Here is a 22,734-nt window from a genome sequence, read left to right as displayed (position 1 = left end):
AGTCAAAATGCAAACAAAAAACATACTATGATAATATTTGATGCATTGTCCTTGAAACTGATTGGTCCACACCAAGGGACGGCTTTCTTTTGAGCCTCCACCCAATTGGTGCTCGACCAGATGACGCCAAAATGCGTACGGCTCAAAGACAATGCACAATCAAAGTAATGAGGGCTCGGGGTGAGCATCTACATCATTAGACCTCCTTTGCCAGTACCAAAATATAATAATAGTTTTGTTGTTTAGTTTACACGACACAAACCTCCTTACCAATTGGCCGTGTTGGGCGGTGTTGGGTTAATAAGACCGTCATTTACGCAATCTCACCCAAAGAACACCTTTTGTCGTGGATGATAATGGTGGCAGTATTATCCGGCGTGACAACATTGTTGCTGGCAATATTATCCTAATTGTTGAACCCGTCGATCAAACGGTTGTGCTTTTCCGCACCGCCCGATAGAAGCCACCTTCGATGACGAACCCAGGTGGCGCACAAAATCGCGTCTTGTCGGAAATCCAGCGGTGAGCGGTTTCAGAGCCATCAGCTCGCTGTGCTTGAGAATGCCGGCTTAATGACACCTCCGTTATACGTGTGTCCAGACCACAACAACCACATCAACCATAACCACAACAACAACAACAATATCCACAACAACCACATCAACCATAGCCACAACAACCATATCAACCATAACCACAACAACAATATCCACAACAACCACATCAACCATAGCCACAACAACCACATCAACCATAACCACAACAACAATATCCACAACAACCACATCAACCATAACCTCAGCAACCACATCAACCATAACCACAACAACCACAACAACAATATCCACAAAAACCACATCAACCAATTGGTGACGGGGCAGTTGTGGAGAGAGTGGAGAGTTTCCCATACCTGCGCAGTGTGCTCATGACCGGCTCCGGTTTGACAGCAGAGGTCTCATTCCAAATCAGTCGAGCGGCATTATCTTTTCATCGGTTGCGTAACGCTGTGTGGAAGCTACCTGGTCTGTCGCTCCGCACGAAGATTCGGGTCTTCTCGGCCACAGTCATTCCCTCCCTTCTCTACGCTTGCGAAACGTGGACCCCCCTAATGGAACATCTTCGCCGGTTAGAAACATTTAGGCTGGCCTGCATACGATCCATTCTGGGTTTAACCAGGCTGGATTGTGTGAGGAGCTTACAAATCCTGGAAAGATCTGGACAAAGTCCCATCGGTGAGCACCTCCGGCGGGCAAGGCTGCGTTGGCTGGGTCATGTAGCCCCGCATGCCCAGCCACCGCATGCCGAAACAGCTTTTGTTTGGCCGGATCGAGGGGGCTAAACGGGCGCGGCACGGGCTAGAGGAGAGATGGAGTGATGTGGTACAGGAGGACGTGGAGCTGAGTGGACTTGCCGATGACTGGTACCAGCGGTGTCAAGATCGGCCTCTGTGGAGGAGGCTCGTGAAGGACGCTACTGGGCAGTTCGAGGCAGTCGCCCTCCAACAATAACAGAGGGCGGAGGAGCGACGCTCACAACAACGAGCGGAGCGCCGGGTGGCTAAAGAACAGCAAGTTGGCACAGTAGGGGGGCACAGGTGGTGCATCAGCCAGTCATCTCAGTCATCTCAGTCAGTCGACCTCTGGCACCTGGGTCTGCCCCGTGACCTCCTGCCAGCGGGCGTTCGACACTTCACGTGGCCTCAACGTGCACCTAGCCTGCCACAAGCGTTGTGGTGACGTCACTGCCACTTAGTGGCGAATGGCGGTTGTTGTTGGTGGGTGAGTGGATGGATGGGTGGGTGAGTGGGTGTGTGTGTGAGTGAGTGACTGTGGGTGCGTGAGTGGATGGGTGTGTGTGAGTTGGTGAGTGGATGGATGGGTGGATGAGTAGGTGTGTGTGTGAGTGAGTGACTGAGTGAGTGGGTGAGTCCACTCAGTTGTATTTTTGTTTAAATACATTGTCGCCTTTCTGGCACACATCCGCCCCTCAAAGCCCCATCATCACATCCATACTCGGCGTAACATTCGGAAATTCTAAACAAGTCAGAAACAAGCAAATCGTGGCTGCGAGCTGTCGGCTGTTGAGCGATCTCAACCGAATCAACTAGAAAGGAAACCAGTTTATTTATCGGGGTCAAGCCCACCGAGCCGATTGCTCCCGTACGGCAGAAGGGGAAAATGCAGCCGCGTTGGATGAGGGAGATGTCGTGGAACGGGGGGGTGTAGACGGCGGGAGGCGCTGTTGCAGATCGCAGCGACGCCGCTGGGTAGCTAGGTTAGATGTCGACTCCCTCGCCTCGTACGCAGGAGGTCGTGGGTTCGATCCTGACCCCTGACGATGCCTGGTGATTGTGTATTTGTTGTGTGGCTAGGTTAGATGTCGACTCCCTCGCCTCGTACGCAGGAGGTCGTGGGTTCGATCCTGACCCCTGACGATGCCTGGTGATTGTGTATTTGTTGTGTGGCTAGGTTAGATGTCGACTCCCTCGCCTCGTACGCAGGAGGTCGTGGGTTCGATCCTGACCCCTGACGATGCCTGGTGATTGTGTATTTGTTGTGTGGCTAGGTTAGATGTCGACTCCCTCGCCTCGTACGCAGGAGGTCGTGGGTTCGATCCTGATCCCTGACGATGCCTGGTTGTATATTTGTGTTGTGTGGCGATGTCGACTACCTCGCCTCGTACGCAGGAAGTCGTGGGTTCGATCCTGAGCCCTGACGATGCCTGCTTGTGTATTTGTTGTGTGGCTAGGAGATGTTGACTACCTCGCTTGGTACGCAGGAGGTCGTGGGTTCGATCCTGACCCCTGACGATGCCTGGTTGTGTATTTGTTGTGTGGCTAGGAGATGTTGATTACCTCGCCTGGTACGCAGGAGGTCGTGGGTTCGATCCCGACCCCTGACGATGCCTGGTTGTATATTTGTGTTGTGTGGCGATGTCGACTACCTCGCCTGGTGTACGCAGGAGGTCGTGGGTTCGATCCTGAGCCCTGACGATGCCTGGTTGTGTATTTGTTGTGTGGCGATGTTGACTCCCTCGCCTGGTACGCAGGAGGTCGTGGGTTCGATCCCGACCCCTGACGATGCCTGGTTGTATATTTGTTGTGTGGCTAGGAGATGTTGACTACCTCGCCTGGTACGCAGGAGGTCGTGTGTTCGATCCCGACCCCTGACGATTCCTGGTTGTATATTTGTTGTGTGGCTAGGAGATGTTGACTACCTCACCTCGTACGCAGGAGGTCGTGGGTTTGATCCCTACCATGACGATGCCTGGTTGTGTATTTGTTGTGGCGAGATGTCGACTCTCTCGCCTGGTACGCAGGAGGTCGTGGGTTCAATCCCTACCATGACGATGCCTGTTTTATATTTGTGTTTTGGCGGTATGTTGACTTCTTCGCCTGGTATGCAGGAGATTGTGGATTCGATCCTGACCCCTGAAGAAGACCTGTTGCTGTATATTTGTTGTGTGGCTAGGAGATGTTGACTACCTCGCCCGGTGCGCAGGAGGTCGTGGGTTCGATCCTGACCCCTGAAGAAGGCCTGTTGCTGTATATTTGTTTGTGTGGCGAGATGTTGACGACCTCGCCTGGTACGCAGGCGGTCGTGGGTTCGATCCCGACCCCTGATGATGCCTGGTTGTATATTTGTGTTGTGTGGCTAGGAGATGTTGACTACCTCGCCTGGTACGCAGGCGGTCGTGGGTTCGATCCCGACCCCTGACCATGCATGGTTGTGTATTTGGAGTTTGCGTCTCTCTCTCTCCGTGGTCGGGTGGAATTTTTTTTTCTCCGGCTCCTCCCGTTTTCCCCTCCACATTTCGAAACGTGCAATTAGAGCCCGTGATAAAACACGGGCTAATTTGGTAGTTACTCCTGGGACGCATGCTATTTCAATTGCTTTGATGATCCGATCACTTTGAGCGGTTGCGTTGTTTGGACTTGGTTCGGCATTCAGTGGTCCGCTATTTTTGAGCATTATTGTAGCCGTTCAGACGCAGTGCTTCTTGAACGTGTTTCATCTCTCTCCTTAGACTTTTTTTTTTTGCCCGATGTAAGAGCGTCTTGACGACGAGAGGATTTCTGCGCTGGGTGATGGTGCGAACCTGCGTTCAGGCATCAGTGTGTGGGTGTGTGTGTGTTCCCTTTCGGCAGACGCCGTGTGTTATATTTTGCCACTGACTGGTACTGCCCGGCTTCGCCCGGGACTTGGATTCAGGACGCCCGGCCGCCTTTGTCTCCCCAGTGGCGATGTTCGCACAGCAGAGCAGTTACTCGTTTTGAGGCTGAGTCGACCTAGGGGAGGCCCAGGACCGGTAAAAGTAATTGTCACCGGTGGTGGCCGTGAGCGGGAATCGAACTCGGGTCGCCGGGTTCGTAGTGCAGCGTGGTTACCACTACACTACCGCTCCCCACATATATACACAAACATAAACAAAGATACAAAGATCCCCCGTATAGCCTTAACAGACTGTAGGGGCAAGTGCTGTTAGCGAACACCTATGAAGGCCGGAACGGTACACGAGGGGGTGGGTGGCCAGCACCACGCCCGACCGCCTTTGTCTCCCCAGTGGCGATGTTTACACACCGCACCAGGTACTCATTTGAGGCCGAGTCGACCTAGGGGAGGCCCGGGACCGGTTCAGATAATCGTCACCGGTGTTGGCCGTGAGCGGGAATCGAACCCGGGTCGCCGGGTTCGTAGCGAAGCATGCTAACCGCTGCACCACCGCTCCCCACACACACACAGACACACACACAGACACGCACACACACAGACACACACAGACACAGACACACACACACAGACACACACACGCACACACACACAGACAGCGCGCTAACCGCTACACCACAACGCGTGACGCTTCCACGTGCGCGGGTCACGTGACAGATGTGACGTCACAGCTTACTTGCCCCGTGCAAAAAAATATAAATGCATTATTGAGCTCCCCCTCCCAAAAAAACAAGAGTGTATTTTTATAATGTTTGCATGGTGTACAGTCTGGAAAGTACCCACGTGGCAAATTTCAAGTTTGTTGCATGTCGGGAAGTACTCTAAAACATTTTGAACAGACACACAATCACAACTTTGCCTTTTTTATAGACATGGAGATTTAGGCCACGTCCAAGCAAAACTGTCTAGGAAGGGGGGTGGGTGTTGTTCACCTCCATGTCCACGGTGAACTTAATGGCAAACGCAAAACATCAAAGTAATATTTGGTACGGTACACAAAATTCAAAAACTAGGGTGTTGTACTAAAGATGAATTGCCTAAATTTTGATTTAAAGCTTTCGTGACTGCAGGGATTCATATTCTTGGTTCTTTCAGTAAAGTCACGTTAGAAGGGAAATAAAAAAAAATATAAAACAATAAAATTCTGACGAATTACCGAAGTTATCAACCGAAGGTGCATATCGGATCAATTGCTTATGCGCTAAATGCTGTATTGGACAGACGGGACGTAACAGCAGCGTCAGACTAATAGAACACCAAAGGAACATTAAATAATCTCAAACACAGCTGTCGGAAGTGGCAGAGCATGCTTGCCAACAAGGACACTCAATTGATTTTGATAACGTTGAAGTGTTATGCAAAACGAATTAATTATTAGTGGCCAAGACTATATTAGAGAATCCATCGAAATTGGGAGAAATACCAATAATTTTAACCGCTCCGATAGCTGCAGACTTGGCGCAGCCTGGAAGCGTATTATTAAGTAATTCACAATACATATAACATTTCCTTATTGAGGAATCGCATACTAATGAACCGATTACTAATCTACATGTATAAATGGGAAATTTGTGAATGTGTGTGGCTGTTCGAAATGTTTAGCATACTTCCCGACATGCAACAAACTTGAAATTCGGCATTTGGGTAGCTTCCAGACTGTACACCATGCACAAAGTATGAAAACGGTATTAGACTCCAGAGGGGACACCTTTTGAGACGAGGCTCAAAAGAAAGCCGTCTCTGGTGTGGACCAATCAGTTTCAAAGGCAAAGCAAAATACTATCGGAGTTTTTTTGTTTGCATTCTGACCACAAGTATTGCGCTTAATTGCAGTATCATGATTCCCCGTAAAAAAAGGTTTCAGTTTCGTTGCCAAAAGTTGCCAAAAAAAAGGGGGAAAAAACCCCTTTTCTTTTATTTTGGTACTGGCAAAGGAGAAAGGGGGGGGGTCCCATTATGGCGTTTTAGAGCGTTTGATCTACCGCTACTACGTTTGCGCGCGCGCGATGAGCGGCTTGGTGGAGCCGTCATTTGCGGTGGCCCACGGTCGCTTGTGAAAAAGCGCTACGCCGTGGGCAGCTCGGCAGGGCCTTAGGTGGTGAAATGAAAACTAGCGTTCGTTGTTTTCACACTTGATTTTGTGTCTTGCCAGGCAAGGCCCACTGGGCTATGAACAAATCTCTCGCCAGCCGATGGCTTGCCAACGGCGGGACTCGCGTGCGCACCGCTTGTGACGTTGACTCCCTCGCCTGGTATGCAGGAGGTCGCGGGTTCGATCCCGACCCCCCTGACGCCTGCTGCTGCTGTATATTTAGAGTCTGCGTGTCTCTCTCTCTCTCTCATCATCATCACGGTGGCTATGAGATGTTGACTACCTCGCCTGGTATGCAGGAGGTCGCGGGTTCGATCCCGACCCCTGACGCCTGCTGCTGTATATTTAGAGTCTGCGTGTCTCTCTCTTCATCATCATCATCATCAAGGTGGCTATGAGGTGTTGACTACCTCGCCTGGTATACATACGGGAGGTCGCGGGTTCGATCCTGACCCCTGACGCCTGCTGCTGTATATTTAGAGTCTGCGTCTCTCTCTCCTCATCATCATTTTCACGGTGGCTATGAGATGTTGACTACCTCACCTGGTATACATACGGGAGGTCGGGTGTTCGATCCCGACCCTGACGCCTGCTGCTGCTGTATATTTGGAGTCTGCGTGTCTCATCAGCATCACGGTGGCTATGAGATGTTAACTACCTCGCTAGCTATACAAGAGGTTCGTGGGTTAAGTCCCGACCCTGACGCCTGCTGCTGCTGTATATTTAGAGTTTGCGTGTCTCTCTCTATCTCTCCCCCCGCCCGGCCGCGTGAATTTTTTTTCCTCCTCCGCATTTGGAATCAAAGTGCCCTCGGCGATTATTTTGCCGCCGTACATTTCCACGTGACGGGCCCCCTTAGTCTGGCCCGTCGTTTGTGATGGCCAGGTCGCTTGTCTGCAAAAAAAATGGGGCTGACGTAGCAGCTCTGTTGGGCCTTAAGCTGGTAAGATAAACAAAAAAAAGTTTAGTTTTGAGCGGCTGCTGCTGCCGCCTCTGCGTTTGTCTTTGTTGAACTTCTCATCCCTGGTAAAGTACAAATGTGGTTTGTGGTCCCCGTAGCCAAATGATGCCGAACTCGCGAGACGTCGATTTGGAGGGGCCGGAGGGTGGTGTGGGGACACTGAAACGCACGTTGCCCGAGCGGAACCGTCGCCTGATGGGCTTGGACTCCGACGACGAATCGGCAAGCTGGCCGCAGCTGTGGCCGATTCTTTGTGCGATCGTCTCGTTTGTTGGGGAGGGAGGGAGGGAGGGGAGGGAGGGATGGAAAGAGAGAGATTGAGAGAGGGAAGGATGCAGAGAGGGACATGGAGAGAGGCTTAGAGACAGACCAGGCAGGCTGACTGGCTGCTAGGCCTGGAAACAGGCAGGCTGAGTGACTGACTGCTAGGCCTGGAAACAGGCCAGGCTGAGTGACTCCTAGGCCTGGAAACAGGCCAGGCTGACTGACTGATTGATAGGCCTGGAAACAGGCCAGGCAGGCTGACTGACTGCTAGGCCTGGAAACAGACCAGGCAGGCTGACTGACTGACTGCTAGGCCTGGAAACAGACCAGGCAGGCAGGCTGACTGACTGCTAGCCTGGAAACAGACCAGGCAGGCTGACTGACTGCTAGGCCTGGAAACAGACCAGGCAGGCTGACTGACTGACTGCTAGGCCTGGAAACAGACCAGGCAGGCAGGCTGACTGACTGCTAGGCCTGGAAACAGACCAGGCAGGCTGACTGACTGACTGCTAGGCCTGGAAACAGACCAGGCAGGCAGGCTGACTGACTGACTGCTAGGCCTGGAAACAGCAGGCAGGCTGACTGACTGACTGCTAGGCCTGGAAACAGACCAGGCAGGCTGACTGACTGACTGACTGACTGCTAGGCCTGGAAAACAGACCAGGCAGGCAGGCTGACTGACTGACTGCTAGGCCTGGAAACAGACCAGGCAGGCTGACTGACTGACTGCTAGGCCTGGAAACAGGCCAGGCAGACTGACTGACTGCTAGGCCTGGAAACAGACCAGGCAGGCAGGCTGACTGACTGCTAGGCCTGGAAACAGACCACGCAGGCAGGCTGACTGACTGACTGCTAGGCCTGGAAACAGACCAGGCAGGCTGACTGACTGACTGCTAGGCCTGGAAACAGACCAGGCAGGCAGGCTGACTGACTGCTAGGCCTGGAAACAGACCAGGCAGGCAGGCTGACTGACTGACTGCTAGGCCTGGAAACAGACCAGGCAGGCTGACTGACTGACTGCTAGGCTGGAAACAGACCAGGCAGGCTGACTGACTGACTGCTAGGCCTGGAAACAGACCAGGCAGGCTGACTGACTGACTGCTAGGCCTGGAAACAGACCAGGCAGGCTGACTGACTGACTGCTAGGCCTGGAAACAGACCAGGCAGGCAGGCTGACTGACTGACTGCTAGGCCTGAAAACAGAGCAGGCAGGCTGACTGACTGACTGCTAGGCCTGGAAACAGACCAGGCAGGCTGACTGACTGACTGCTAGGCCTGGAACAGACCAGGCAGGCAGGCTGACTGACTGACTGCTAGGCCTGGAAACAGACCAGGCAGGCTGACTGACTGACTGCTAGGCCTGTAAACAGGCCAGGCAGGCTGACTGACTGACTGCTAGGCCTGGAAACAGACCAGGCAGGCAGGCTGACTGACTGCTAGGCCTGGAAACAGACCAGGCAGGCAGGCTGACTGACTGACTGCTAGGCCTGGAAACAGACCAGGCAGGCTGACTGACTGACTGCTAGGCCTGGAAACAGACCAGGCAGGCAGGCTGACTGACTGCTAGGCCTGGAAACAGACCAGGCAGGCAGGCTGACTGACTGACTGCTAGGCCTGGAAACAGACCAGGCAGGCTGACTGACTGACTGCTAGGCCTGGAAACAGACCAGGCAGGCTGACTGACTGACTGCTAGGCCTGGAAGCAGACCAGGCAGGCTGACTGACTGACTGCTAGGCCTGGAAACAGACCAGGCAGGCTGACTGACTGACTGCTAGGCCTGGAAACAGACCAGGCAGGGCTGACTGACTGACTGCTAGGCCTGGAAAACAGGCCAGGCAGGCTGACTGACTGACTGCTAGGCCTGGAAACAGACCAGGCAGGTTGACTGACTGACTGCTAGGCCTGGAAACAGACCAGGCAGGCAGGCTGACTGACTGACTGCTGGGCCTGGAAACAGAGCAGGCAGGCTGACTGACTGACTGCTAGGCCTGGAAACAGACCCAGGCAGGCTGACTGACTGACTGCTAGGCCTGGAAACAGGCCAGGCAGGCTGACTGACTGACTGCTAGGCCTGGAAACAGACCAGGACTGTGCAGAGGAGGAGGATCTGAGACACTGCCTCAGTGCTCGATTGCTCTCGCCTGCTGCTTCTGCAGCAGAAGGGGGGAGGGGGGGGAGGGGGGGAGAGCGAGAGAGGGCGAGAGGGAGGAGGGAAGGAGAGAGGGAGGGGGGGGGAGCGAGGGGGTGGAGAGGGGGGGGAGGGTTGCCAGTCCCCTGCGTTGACCGTCTCCTCCGTCGAGTCGATTTCCCCGTCTGCGGCTGCTGCGCCACCTTTGATGCGGACGTCAGACGCGCGAGGCAGCGCACCGCACGCACGCACGCACGCACGCACGCACGCGGACACGCGGCGGGTTAGACGCGCCGTTGGTATTATCGTGAAGGAAAAAAAAATGTTTGTTACATAGTCGGGGGGGGAAAATCGCCTTTCGTGTAATGCTTTGATTTATTCTCCTTTCGGAGATATCGCCCGTCCCGCCCGTTTTCTTTCCTGCCTTTCGTTTCTCTTTCCCTCGCCGCCATCTGCGCCGTTATTTGTGCGACGTTATTGCCACCACTTGTTATTCTCCCCGTGCGCGTCGTCGCCACCGCTGCCGCTTTCATCGCCGCCCGTCTCCTCCTCCTCCTCCTCCTCCTCCTCCTCCTCCGCCTCCGTTCCGCGCGCGTGGGGAGGTATTTTTTTTTTTCCCGCCTTCCTCCCCCCCGGGGGAGGGCGCACAGCTGCACCCCCCCCCGCTCCCCGTGCGACATTTCACGCCTCCGATGATGGCGGTGCCTCTGCCTCCGCCGCTGCCGCCGCCGACGACGCCGACGACGTTCAGCGCCGACGAGGAGGACGACGCCGCCGCCGCCGCCGCCGGCGTCTCGTGAACCCGTGCAGGAAATGCGCGCGCGCTGAGCCTGAGCGGCTGGGGAGTCGACGTTCTCTTTTGTTCAAATCCTCTCCCGTTTTTCGCCGCGGAACGACAAAAGAGGACGGGGGACCTGGGGCAGCAAGGGACATAACCCCACGACCACCACTGCCGCCGCCGCCGCCGCCCGGCTCCGCAAAGCCTATCGAGTGCCGAAGATTCCGGAGCACGCGGGGCAGCCATCTTAAACGGCAACAGTCGAAAACAAAAATCTGAAAGAAAAAAAAAAATCTCAAAAGATTTTAATTTTGCCAACGCCGCCGCAATCGACGGGATGGCCGCTGTCGGCGACGCAGCTGACGACCGCCGTGAGAATGTTCTCCCTCCTCCTCCTCCTCCTCTTCCTCCTCCATCCGCCTCGAGGTCGTCGTGAACACCGCCGCCACCACCGGATCGCGTCCCGCTAAGCGCCGCCAACGGAGACCGACGGGGCCGGGCGTCGCCTTTTGCCCCGCTCGCGACGATAAATTAGCCGGAGCGGCCTGTTGAGAGAGGGGGGTGGGTGGAAAAGAAACGACGACGACGGGTGGGTGGGTGGGTGCTGTGGGTGGGTGGGTGCTGTGGGTGGGTGGGTGCTGTGGGTGGGTGGGTGCTGTGGGTGGGTGGTGGTTTATCCATCGCGTGAGAGCGGTCGAGCTCGCGCGACCACCGCCGTGCATTCGGCGTGAGCCCTGGCGTGCCTGGTTCGTTAAACTACGCACACACACACACATACACACGCGTGTATGTGAAACAACTACAATCCGCGGCTGTCCGTTAAACCAAAGCATTTGGAATGATTTCGTGGACCCCTGCCGGAGCCGCCTCCTCCTCCTCCTCCTCCTCCGTCCGTATTTTGGCGAGAAAATAACAACGGTGGTGGTAGTAGCAGCGGCGCGACGATGTGACGGTGCCTGCCAACCCCCCCTGCCCCCCCCCCCCCACCGAGAAAGCGTGCCCAAGACAGTCCCTGCAGGTCAGAGCGAGATTTCAGCGAAGGGCGGTGGGCTGAGAGATTTCTTGAAAGGGAGAGCGAGCGAACGAGAGGGGGAGAGAGAGAGAGAGAGAACGGCGGTGGCGGTGCCGGTGGTGGCGGTGCCGGTGGTGGCGGTGCCGGTGGTGGTGGTGGTGGTGCCGTTGGCGGTGATGGTGGCGGTGGTTGCGCCGCCACGTTTTTGAACGTTGCCCACCCACCCCCCACCTTTAATAGCCAGACTTTTGAAAATGGCCACCGCGCGGATACGACGCGACGGAAATTCAAACGAGGAGCGAGGAAGCTTCCTGAATTATTCAGCTGCAACTCCCCCCCGCCGTCTGATTTACGACGACTAGGCGAAAGGAGGTGGGGGAGAGCGAGAGAGAGAGAGGCCTAGGGTACGGGCCCGACCGCGAGAGTGTGGCGGTAGCAGCAGTGAAGAGGGGAAAAACGCAAGAAATAATTTGTTTTTGTTTTGCCTCTCCGGAGAGCAACAAGCGGGGGTTTGACGAAAATATATCCGTGCCCATCCACCCACCCCCCCCCCACCCCTCCGACGTGACAATATTTTACCCGATAGACCCGCCTGGGGTCTCTCTCGTCCTCGCTCCGGATCTTAAAATCCTAATCCTGAAGCGGAAAGTTTGCCAGTCTGGAGGAGGAGAGGTGAAAAGGGTTGAAATTGCATTGGCTGAAGGGAGGAGAGAGAGAGAGAGACAAGAGTGGCGGGTTTCCGGAAGCCATTTTGGAGTGCGGGTGGCGGACAGAGAGACCCCGCGTTGTCGGTGGCGGTGATTTTTATTTTCCGTCTGAGCGCGGAGTGAGCAGACGGCTTAGGGGGAGGGAGGAGAGTGGTCGGGCTCGGCGCGTAGGAAGGGAGCCTCGGTAAATTGTCCCGTGCGTTGCCACCCAACCAACCGCACGCCTACCCAAAGCGCGTTGTGTTTTTACGAGTAGCATTATTATTATTATCGCCAAAGCATCCACCGCCAAGGTTAGGCCGAGGGTCAGCAGCGACCGGTGGGAACGCAGCTTCCGGTGGGCTAGCCTACACGCGGAATCTTGCACGCGGTGCACGTCTTTACATATACATGGACAGATTAAACGCGCGTGCGCTGACGTTCAACGTTTCATTGCATGTGCAGCATCGTCATTAGTTGGGCGATTTTCCGCGAACCGCTGATCGTTCGTCGGCAACGGTGAGGTGGAGTTGAAAATCGACGTGAATCCGAGCCGTCCGATTCGGGTCGTCCAAGCAGGCAGGCAGGCAGGCAGGCAGGCAGGCAGGCAGGCAGGCAGGCAGGCAGGCAGGCAGGCAGGCAGGCAGGCAGGCAGGCAGGCAGGCAGGCAGGCAGGCAGGCAGGCAGGCAGGCAGGCAGGCAGGCAGGCAGGCAGGCAGGCAGGCAGGCAGGCAGGCAGGCAGGCTTTTTCACCGCGCGAGGAATTTGAACGGCAGGAGGAAGAGGGGGGATGGGTTGGGATCGTGCTCACGTGTGAATCTGCTGTCGGTTCGGACATACGAACCGACCGGGTGAGTTGCCAATCGCTTGACCCGGCCGACCTTAAAAGACTCCGGCGACAGGCGGAGGTTGGGGGAGCGGTTGCTACGTAGGCCCCGCCCCCCGTTTGGCTCTGTTTTTTTTTTTAAAACACGGCAGAAGATTTCCGTTGGCTCTGGACGAGCCGTGGTGGAGGAGATTTGAACTTGACGGTATCCACCAAAACCCTGAACGCCATCATCATCATCATCGTTATTATTATTGTTGTTGTGCACGAGAAACTTCCAACGGGACTTCCCAGAGAGAAGGGCTTCATCGCCGCTACACCAAGACGGCCCGGGGCGAGCGTGACCGAAGGGCCCGCCGGACGCTCCGCTCCGAGGAAGGGGAACTCTGTTTTTAAACGCGGCGGGAGATTTCCCGTCGGCTCCGGACAAGAGAGTCGCGTGACTGTGTCCGCCAACACCCGGAGCAACGTCGCCATCATCATCATCATTAGTTGTTGTGTTGCACGGGAAATTCTTCCGGGACTCCCGACAGACCTCTCTCTCTCTCTCTCAAGCCGACCTACGCCGCCTCTTTACCGTCGTGGCGAAGGGCCGAACCGTTGTGGGAGTCGCGCCACGAGCGAGAGCTCCGGAACAGGAAGGGAGAGAGGTAGAAGGGGGTTGAGGAAGAAGTGGATAAGTGAGAGGGGGGGGCGGCGGCGGAGGGGGGGGGGGTCGTACGCACAAGTTGAACTTTCCTTCCGCGCACCGTACGTGGCCGGCCGAGCCCGGATCGGAGGTGCGAGAGAGCGAGGCGGCGGCGGAGGGCGTCGGGGGGGGGGAGGGAGAGAGACGTGGAGCGGCCAGTGGAGACACGGGGAGAGACGACGGAGAGCGTTGGAGAGCAGCGGCCAGTTACTTTCGAGAGAGTCGTATAGAGCAGTGGACGGGGGAGAGCGGGCGGTGGAGAGAGAGAGAGAGATCTCCTAGTGGGGAGACGGAGCGAGAAGCGGTGGAGAGGAGGCTTGGGAGAGTCTGCTGGAAGAGGCAGACGCGTGTGCGTTACGAGGGAGAGGATCGCTTCGCTTGGGAGAGCTGACGAGCGAGAGGCTACGCTCGGTCAGGACGAGGCCAAGTTGGTGGTGAGGTCGGGGACGTTGGAGAGAGAGAAAAGGAGCGCAAGCGAGAGCAAAGGAGCACGCAGAGAGGGAGGCAGGGAGGGAGACGGAGAGTGTTGTTCAGAGTGTGGAGACGCACAGACTTGTGGGGAGAGTTATAGAGGGCAGGGCAATTCATTACGAGAGAGGTGGAGCGAACGAGCGGCGAGGAGCGAGGGAAGGGAGAGTTGCAGAGGCGACCCGCGGTTCATTTACGAGACGGCGGGACCGACAGCGGGAGGGAGCAGAGGGTCAGAGTCGTAAATAGAAAGGGAGAGAGAGAGCGAGAGAGAGAGAGAGCGAGAGAGAGAGAGAGCGAGAGAGAGAGAGCGAGAGAGAGAGAGAGAGAGCGAGAGAGAGAGAGAGCGAGAGAGAGAGAGAGCGAGGGAGAGAGAGCGCTACGGAGGCGTAGATTTACATCGGGGAGCGGGAGGGCGCGGAGCCGAAAGGGAAGGACGGAGACGGGGCGAAGATGGGAGAGGCGTAGGGACGGGGAAGACGGCAGTGACTGCAGAGAGACGGAGGGAGACTGGCACAGCAGTGGCGACAGAGGGAGACGGACAGGCGAAACGGAGGCGGAGGGAGACGTGGAGAGTAACTCGAGGTGACGGAGGCGGACGGCGAGAATCGGAAAAAATCTTGAGAGCCGCAATACGAGGAAGAGAGCGAGAGAGTAGGGGGGAGGGGAGAGAAAGCGAGAGTGAGAAATATATATAGAGAGAGAGAGCTAGAAAGACTGAAGAAGAATAAGGAGGAGGAGGAAGCTGCTGCGGACTTAGAGACACTCAAGCAAGCGCTGGGGAGAGCCGCTTACAGAGAGAACGGACAACAGCCGGTGCGGCGCTCGCCCGACCCTGCAGCCCACCACCACCACTGCCCATCAAGTAGCACCGCCAACGCCGATGCTCGACAGCACCGCCGCCGCCACCACCACCATCGACGCCGCCGCCGCCAACAAGTAGCACCACCGCCACCACTAACAAGTAGCGCCACCACTAACAAGTAGCACCACCGCCACCACTAACAAGTAGCGCCACCACCATCGCCACCGCCGCCAACGCCCGGCCAGCACCGCGACCCGCGACGATGGCGTCCTACGCGTACCGCACCGACTACTGCTGCGGAAACCCCGACTGCTGCGCCGCGGCCTCCTCCTCCTCCTCCTCCTCGGCCGCTCCCTCCGACGCGCGCTACTGCGCCCAGCCAGCCCGCGGCGGCGCCAGGGCCGTGGTAGATTACGGTGCTCAGCACCAGCACCAGCAGCACCACCAGCAGCAGCTGCAGCAGCAGCAGCAGCAGGCGCAGTCCCACAAATCGATGGGCGGCGGGCACCTTGGATCGCAGACTCTGCCGCCGGGCGCTGGCGGGAGGCCGCCAGGGCACGGCGGGGGCGGTGGCATGGGGAAGGGCCCGGCGGGCAGCACACTCGCCAGGTCGGGTGCCGGTGGTGCCGCCGTGTGGAGAGAGCCGGCGGCACTCTGGGGAGACCAGCAGCAGCAGCAGCAGCTGCAGCAGCAGCAGGTAACCTTCGCCCGTGCCGGAGGTTGCTCCACTCATCGGTGGGGGTGGGAGTTGGGTTAGTTGTCCGTGGTCGGGTTCGGCGCGAGATCGCGATGCCGAGGCGGTTCATGTGTACGTGCGTGCGTGCGTGCACGTACGTAGGTGTGTGTGTGTGTGTGTTGATGGTGCAGCGTTGAGTCTGTGGTGCAGCGTTGAGTCTATGGTGGTGCAGTGTTGAGTCTATGGTGCAGTGTTGAGTCTATGGTGCAGTGTTGAGTCTTTTGTGCGGGGTTGAGTCTATGGGCAGTGCTGAGTCTATGGTGCAGTGTTGAGTCTATGGTGCAGTGTTGAGTCTATGGTGCAGTGTCGAGTCTATGGTGCAGTGTCGAGTCTTCTGTGCAGTGTCGAGTCTTCTGTGCAGTGTTGAGGCTATGGTGCAGTGTTGAGTCTTTTGTGCGGGGTTGAGTCTATGGGCAGTGCTGAGTCTATGGTGCAGTGTTGAGTCTATGGTGCAGTGTTGAGTCTATGGTGCAGTGTCGAGTCTATGGTGCAGTGTCGAGTCTTCTGTGCAGTGTCGAGTCTTCTGTGCAGTGTTGAGGCTATGGTGCAGTGTTGAGTCTTTTGTGCAGTGTTGAGTCTTTGGTGGAGTGTTTCAAACCCATGGGGCCATGTATACATCTCTTTGTGTATTTCATGATGGCCTTGTCGGAAACACGGGCAGTGGGCAGTAACTGCTGAGGTGGTGGTTTTCTTGCCAAGGGTTGCGGTGTCTCTCGCAAGAGGGTTGTATACCTCATGGCTGTCCAAGCCACCACGGGGAGAGAGAGACTCACAGACTCCAAATATACAGCAGCAGCAGGCATCGTCAGGGTCGGGATCGAACTCACGACCTCCTGTAGACCAGGCGAGGTAGTCAACATCTCATAGCCACCGTGATGATGATGAGTGAGAGAGATGCAGACTCCAAATATACAGAGAGAGACTCACAGACTCCAAATATACAGCAGCAGCAGCAGGCATCGTCAGGGTCGGGATCGAACTCACGACCTCCTGTAGGCCAGGCGAGGTAGTCAACATCTAGCCATCGTGATGATGATGATGAGAGAGAGACGCAGACTCCAAATATACAACAGCAGCAGCAGGCATCGTCAGGGTCGGGATCGAACCCACGACCTCCTGTAGACCAGGCGAGGCAGTGATCATCACCTCGCCCCATCTTTCTTTCTCGCAGGGTTCATGATAGCCGATTCACAGATGCTCGCCGAGATAGCACTGCTGAGATCCTGGATGTCAAGCCCTCTGGGGTAGTGTGTATGTAAATCTAACATATCATCATCACGAAGGGGGTCCATGATGGCCATATTGAAGGCACGGAGCCAGAACCGCCTGAGAGGCTGGGTTCTGGCCCCGGATGTGAATTGCCGGTCTCGATATTAATGACAGTGACGAATGTTTGAACTGGTTCTGGGGTCTCGTGCTCGGTCATCTCGGCCTCAAATGAGTATTTGGTACGGTGTGTAAACAACGTTCTTCAAGGCTGCCGTGCGGGCGTGGTGCTGGCACGCCCGCTACCTCGTCTGCCGTGCCGGCCTTCATAGGTGCTGCTACTTGCTGACAGCACTTGCCCCAACAGTCTGTTACAGGCTTAAAGGGGGAGGGGGGGTGGGGGGTGGGGGGGATATTGGCCTCTTGTGTCCGTGTGTGTGCACACTTCACGTGTGAATGGAGGCGGTCCGTGTAAGTTCTCCACGTGTTGTGTGTGGGGGTTTCCTCCAGTTTCTCTTGTTTTCTGCCAAAGGTAGACCCCCCCCCCCCAGCCCCCATTAGACGTGGCACCAACATCACCCTGTGCCCTGCGAAAAGTTGGCATGGACCCTGCCGAGTCTTGTTGAGGCTCGGGCTTTCCTGGGTAAGCGAGAGTAGTAGTGGTAATTGTAATGACAACAGGAATATCGCCTGCGTGTGTGTGTGTGTGTTTTGTTTTTGGAGTTGCAACATCTTCCCCGTGCCATGGTGAGCAAGCTCACTCGGCACCATAGACCCAGACCCATTAACAGCGCTCAGCACCATGGACAGCGCCTAGCACCATGGACAGCGCCTAGCACCATGGACAGGGCCCCAGACCTCTAGACAGCGCCTAGCACCATGGACAGCGCCTAGCACCATGGACAGGGCCCCAGACCTCTAGACAGCGCCTAGCACCATGGACAGCGCCTAGCACCATGGACAGGGCCCCAGACCTCTAGACAGCGCCTAGCACCATGGACAGCGCCTAGCACCATGGACAGCGCCCCAGACCTTTAGACAGCGCCTAGCACCATGGACAGCACCCCAGACCTCTAGACAGCGCTTAGCACCATGGACAGCGCCTAGCACCATGGACAGCACCTAGCACCATGAACAGCACCCCAGACCTCTAGACAGCCCTTAGCACCATGGACAGCGCCTAGCACCATGGACAGCGCCTAGCACCATGGACAGCGCCTAGCACCATGGACAGCGCCTAGCACCATGGACAGCGCCCCAGACCTTTAGACAGCGCCTAGCACCATGGACAGCGTCTAGCACCATGGACAGCGCCTAGCACCATGGACAGCGCCTAGCACCTTGGACAGGGCCCCAGACCTCTAGACAGCGCCTAGCACCATGGACAGCGCCTAGCACCATGGACAGGGCCCCAGACCTCTAGACAGCGCCTAGCACCATGGACAGCGCCCCAGACCTCTAGACAGCGCTTAGCACCATGGACAGCGCCTAGCACCATGGACAGCGCACAGCAAGCAGCGCTGGGGAACAGAACGCGGACACCCAGTATAAACACCACCTCAGTGTTTAGTTTATGGGCAGTGTTGGTGCAGTGTTGGGTCTATGGGGCAGTGGTGAGTCTATGGGCAGTGGTGAGTCTATGGGCAGTGGTGAGTCTATAGGCAGCAGTGAGTGTTGGTGCAGTGGTGAGTGTATGGGCAGTGGTGAGTCTATGGGCAGTGGTGAGTGTTGGTGCAGTGGTGAGTGTATGGGCAGTGGTGAGTGTTGGTGCAGTGTTTAGTCTATGGGCAGTGTTGAGTCTATGGGCAGTGTTGAGTCTATGGTGCAGTGGTGAGTGTTGGTGCAGTGTTGAGTCTATGGGCAGCGTTGGTGAGTCTGTGGTGCAGTGTTGTGTGCATGTTGAACTTCTTTCGCACCGATACATTAAAGAGGAGCCACAGTGGTGCGTTTGTGACCGTGCAAACCCAAGCCGATGGACTTATGGCATGCGCCGCGTCATCAGCATCGGACTGTGTGTTCATACCGCAGGAGAAATCCGATGATCTATAACCCCCCCCCCCCCCAGCCCATGGAGGTGGAGTGGGGATAGCGAACAATGAAACTGAACTCTTTTTATTTTTCGCCCGCACGTTTTGAATCCTGCGCCGCTGCGTCAAAATGATGCGCCGTGCGGCTGACGGGGTTGTAAAAAAAAACCGGTGTGTGTGTGTGCGCGTGCTTTTGAAAGAGCGCCGATCTTGCTTGCTGCTGCTGCTGCTCCTGTGTGTCATCCCGGCGGAGTGATTTGGGGCAAATATTTTATTCAGCTGTTGGGGATGCCTTCGTCGGTACGTCTTGCATTGTGTTTGTGGGGGGTTTTTTCAACGGGTTTTTTTTAACCACACCCGTATTTGCCGTGGTCGAAACTTGTCATCTGAAAGTGCCGCCGGGCTCCCCTCCCCCCCCCCTCCCCCCCCCCCCCCCCCAAGCGGCACGGGGGGCCTCTCCCTGTGCCGTGCGTGAGTCGCAGCTCCTAGCACGAGGCTTGAGCCGTGCGTCTGTTCAGAGACGCACACGGACAAAGATCTTCCCCCGTGTAGCCTCTTAACATACCGCAGGGGCAAGTGCTGTTAGTAGCAAGCAGCAACAGCAGCAGCAGCGCCTGCGAAGGCTACCGGCACTGTGGCACACGAGGGGGTGGGTGGCTACCAGCAACGCGCCCGCCCAGCCGCCTTTGTCTCCCCCGGTGGCGACGTTTGCCACACACCGCACCGGGTACTCATTTGAGGGCCGAGTCTACCTAGGGGGAAGGCCAGGACCGGTTCAGATAATCGTCGCCGGTGTTAGCCGTGAGAGGGGTTGGAATCGGAAGTCGTAGCGCAACGCAGCGCTAACCGCTGCGCCACCGCTCCCCACCACGTCTGTTCAGCACGCGCACGCACACACACACATAAGCGCACGCACACATACGCGCTTACACACACGCGCGCCTTGTTTGTCCAGCCGGATGTGTGTGTGTATGTGCGTGCGTGTGCGTGCGTGTGTGTGCGTCAGTGCAGTGTGGAGTCTATGGGCAGTGTTGAGTCTATGGTGCAGTGTTGAGTCTATGGTGCAGTGTTGAGTTTATGGTGCAGTGTTGAGGCTATGGGCAGTGTTGAGGCTATGGGCAGTGTTGAGTCTATGGTGCAGTGTTGAGTCTATGGTGCAGTGTTGAGTCTGTGGTGCAGTGTTGAGTCTACGGTGCAGTGTTGAGTCTGTGGTGCAGTGTTGAGTCTGTGGTGCAGTGTGGAGTTTATGGGGCAGTGTTGAGTCTATGGTGCAGTGTTGAGTCTATGGTGCAGTGTTGAGTCTGGGCAGTGTTGAGTCTATGGGCAGTGTTGAGTCTATGGTGCAGTGTTGAGTCTATGGTGCAGTGTTGAGTCTGTGGTGCAGTGTTGAGTCTATGGTGCAGTGTTGAGTCTGTGGTGCAGTGTTGAGTCTGTAGGTCTCTACGTGTGTGAGTGTTGAACTTCTTTTGCACTGTACGCAGCCAGCCGCGCTAATCGGAGGTGCCGGGGGAAGGGCAACAAACTGAATGTGTACATGTAGGGTCGGTCAAAACACAATTAACACATAGTCTGGCTGATTAAGTTATTTCAGTTATTTAAAACACAATTAACACATAGTCTGGCTGATTAAGTTATTTAAAATAATAAAGTTAATTAACTTAATCAGCCAGACTATGCGTTAATTGTGTTTTGACCGACCCTCTGTGCTGCATTATGTTCTTTCCAAAATTTTACTGAATCTTGTCCAATATGATGTGCTTCTCCATCTCTCTGTGTTTCCTCTCTCTCTATTAAATGTAGCCCTTCTATACCTGATGATGATTGCTTGCGTTGCAATCGAAAGGTCGCATGCTATTATGTAATTTTATTTCATTATTATTTCTTATTTCTACGTGGTGACTTTACCGAGAAAACCAAAGAGTAATTCCTGCAGTCACGAAAGCACCAAATCAAGTTGAATGTGTACATCTCTCTGTCTCTCTCTCTCTCTCTCGGTATTGAAACCATGCACTCTTGTATATCAGGGGAGGTAGGTAACATCTCGCCAACACAACGCCCATCTGCTGATCATCTCAATCGGTCAGCACATTGCGCCTGGATGCCTCCCGCGACCAGTGACGTGCCGTGTGAGGTCAATGGCTGGGAAGGCACTGGCACGTGTCGGAGCAAGATTCACACACTGAGGGGGGGGGCGTGGCCTCACCGAGGGGGCGTGGCCTCACTGAAGGGGGGCGCGGCCTCGCTGAAGGGGATGTGGCCTCACTGAAGGGGGCGTGGCCTCACCGGGGGTCGTGGCCTCACTGAAGGGGGCGTGGCCTCACTGAAGGGGGCGTGGCCTCGCTGAGGGGGGCGTGTTAGACACGTCCCCCCCCAGTGAGGCAGATGTGATAGCTGCCTCCGCCGGTGCTTTTTCATTGCGGTTTCATGACGAGACCAGCGAGCCTAAATATCTTTATACACAATACGTGAAATAAGTTACCTGGAGTATGGAAGGCGAGGACATGAAATGAAGGGGCCTACCATCATCACATTGGTGACACACTGAGATGGTAACGGGCACGCGCTTATTGCCCGCGCTCCATCCGGCTACTGAGGTGTTGGCCAATCAGAGGGGAGGCTGAGCTCGCCGCTGCCTCACCTCTCGTCTCTTCCAGTATTTGCAGCGGAGCTCCGCAAATTTTGGCGATTTTTGACTCTAAAAATTATTGGAATCGTACGGAAATGACATAACTCAGATGCTGGGTCTGTCCCGTGACCTCCTCCTGCATCTTGCCTGGCACAGCAGTCAACCCATGGCACCTGCTGAGTCTGTCCCGTGACCTCCTCCTGCACCTAGCCTGGCACAGCAGTCAACCCATGGCATCTCCTGGGTCTGTCCCGTGACCTCCTCCTCCTGCACCTAGCCTGGCACAGCAGTCACCCCGTGGCACCTGCTGGGTCTGTCCCGTGACCTCCTCCTACCAGCAAGCGAGCCTTCGACACTTCACGTGACGGCCTCAGAGTGCACCTAGCCTGGCACAGGCGCCGTGGTGATGTCACCGCCACTTTTAGTGACGAAGGGCGGCTGTTGTCATTGTTGTGGTGTGTGGGTGAGTGCGTGGATGATGTGTGTGGGTGGGTGTGCGGATGACGTGTGTGGGTGATGTGTGTGGGTGAGTGTGTGGATGACGTGTGTGGGCGAGTGTGTGGATGACGTGTGTGGGCGAGTGTGTGGATGACGTGTGTGGGCGAGTGTGTGGATGACGTGTGTGGGCGAGTGTGTGGATGACGTGTGTGGGCGAGTGTGCGGATGACGTGTGTGGGTGAGTGTGCGGATGACGTGTGTGGGCGAGTGTGCGGATGACGTGTGTGGGCGAGTGTGCGGATGACGTGTGTGGGTGAGTGTGCGGATGACGTGTTTGGGCGAGTGTGCGGATGACGTGTGTGGGCGAGTGTGCGGATGACGTGTGTGGGCGAGTGTGCGGATGACGTGTGTGGGTGAGTGTGCGGATGACGTGTGTGGGTGAGTGTGTGGATGACGTGTGTGGGTGAGTGTGCGGATGACGTGTGTGGGCGAGTGTGTGGATGACGTGTGTGGGCGAGTGTGCGGATGACGTGAGTGTGATGGCCATTATCTGAATCGGTTCTGGGCCCTGCCTTGCGTCGACTCAGCCTTACGAGTACCTTTTGCGGTGTAGTGTCGTAAACGTCGCCACCGGGGAGACAAAGGCGGCCGGGCTTGGTGCTTGTAGCCACCCCACCCACCTCGTGCACCACGGTGCCGGTAGCCTTCACAGGCGCTGCTGCTCCACGCGACTAAACAGCACTTGCCCCGACATTCGGATTTC

General features: G+C 56.2%; 1 pseudogene; it reads left to right on the top strand.

Annotated features, from left to right (window-relative positions):
• The first annotated feature begins 13,803 nt into the window (after positions 1-13,803).
• The window catches only part of LOC116956764 (disks large homolog 4-like), a 57,499-nt pseudogene continuing 48,568 nt past the window's right edge, over positions 13,804-22,734 (top strand).

Source organism: Petromyzon marinus, chromosome 67 (genome assembly GCF_048934315.1).
Source record: "Petromyzon marinus isolate PM22_M1 ecotype Great Lakes invasive population chromosome 67, UKy_Petmar_22M1.pri1.0, whole genome shotgun sequence".
NCBI lineage: Eukaryota > Metazoa > Chordata > Hyperoartia > Petromyzontiformes > Petromyzontidae > Petromyzon > Petromyzon marinus.
The sequence above is the reverse complement of the archived record's forward strand: the minus strand, read 5'-3'. Positions and strand labels throughout refer to the sequence as shown.